Below are 1705 nucleotides of genomic sequence, written 5' to 3'. Positions count from 1 at the left end.
ACCCTTTACTAAAGAATATATATAAAAACAGGACAAACAAATGTGATTATTGGACCCATATCATAGGGAAGTGTCGAAATCTGACGTGACATAATAAATATTAAATACAATCACACTGTTATAACAGAAATATCGGTGCATCATTGTTTTAAATTGGTTTATTCTTGTGGAATATACAGCATAAAGATTTCTAACCTGCTCTGAAGGATTGTGATTTTTGAGGTTGTACTTTTCCATCCCTTGTACTGCTGCTTTCATCTTTATTTTCCTCTCTTGCACCATAAAATCTCGTTCTAGAGAACCGATCAGGAGTTACTGATGATCAGATATGGATATTAAATAGAGAAATTCGAAGAATAGCTAAAACTTTTAGACAAATCTGTGTTAAACAAACATGTTTGTAACTTTTAGACAAGGTAACTTTAACAGTGAGTAAAATATAAAAGACAAAAAATTGAATCTTATATACAGTTCTTGCAACTTAAAAGCCTAAGAACTCATCCACGCTTTCATTATCAAACTGTGATCTTGTGACATCGTGGTTAATGGATTCCTTTCGGCAATAAATAAATAAATAGGTCCTCCCATTAAAAGATCAAAACTTGAGATGATTCTTTTATCTAGAATAGAAACTCTGAGTCGGAGAGTTCTAGGACTTGGTGGACGCCAATTGGGTTCACACCTGGCCGGAATAAATTTCCTTCAATGTACCTGCATACGTAAATTATAGAAGTTACTAACTTAGAGATGCATAGTTCTAGAAATTATGAGTTATGAGGAATTCAATGGAGCCAAACTCACATTTCTTTTAAGAACCGGTGCTTGTAAAAGGCATCGGGAATCCTCCCTGATAATTGGTTGTGATCCAGATACCTGAAACGTATAAACAACTCAAGTAACAGAAAAAAACTTCTACCTGTACATTCGAGCAAACTTTTAGGATACCATATTACTGTCTCTTGAAGACTACTGGTATTATTCCCTATTGGTAAAGTAGACTGGACAGTATGGCCACTATTAAAACTTAAAAATTAAGTTAAAATCCTGTTGATTGCAGTGTCGAGCGTAACAAGCATACTCTAGGTGATCAAGCAACTTACAACACAGCTCCTGGGTCTTTCTAGGTCTGTAAAACGCCGTAAAAGGATCTAGAGAATTTTACAAATAAAGAACATGAGCTCGGTTTAACAAATCTCAATCCAGTCTCAGTTGTTACTGGTACCTAATCGCAACCAAGTACTGAACCCCTCAGGTTAACATACATTGAAATCGTATTGACAGCATTACATACTAAAAGGAACCTCATGTAGATGAAAAATGGCACATCTTCAATTACAAAAGATATGCTACACGCTTTTACCATCTCACAGGGGTTTCAACAATTGCATATAACTAACGCATACAAGAAAGATACTGAGAAGCTTACTCACAGGTAAGTCAACCTAGGAATACGAGCAAGCCCAAGTGGTACAATTCCAGACATCTTGTTGTAGGATAAATATCTGTGAATAGAACAAGCAATTAAATTCATAAATCACAATATGAAATAGTAGCAGATCAAGCAACAGCCAGCTCAAAATTCAGTTTTATTAATACATTAACTTACAAGATCTCTAAGTTAGTCAAATTTGCAAGCTGTGCTGGAATGCCTCCAGTAAAATAATTGTTGTTAAGATACCTGAAATAAAAAATATAAAGAAAAGTC

The 1705-nt window shown here is 34.7% G+C and overlaps 1 long non-coding RNA gene across 1 annotated transcript; it reads right to left on the bottom strand.

The window, feature by feature from the left end:
- Window positions 1-348: 348 nt before the first annotated feature.
- LOC111381552 lies at window positions 349-1705 on the bottom strand. Its single transcript, XR_002700362.1, has 4 exons — window positions 1607-1705; window positions 1431-1502; window positions 802-873; window positions 349-711 (listed from the first exon to the last, which is right to left on the bottom strand). It is a non-coding gene; the product is annotated as an uncharacterized LOC111381552 (long non-coding RNA).

This window comes from Olea europaea, unplaced genomic scaffold (assembly GCF_002742605.1).
Source record: "Olea europaea var. sylvestris unplaced genomic scaffold, O_europaea_v1 scaffold23296, whole genome shotgun sequence".
Classification (NCBI taxonomy): Eukaryota; Viridiplantae; Streptophyta; class Magnoliopsida; order Lamiales; family Oleaceae; genus Olea; species Olea europaea.
The sequence above is the reverse complement of the archived record's forward strand: the minus strand, read 5'-3'. Positions and strand labels throughout refer to the sequence as shown.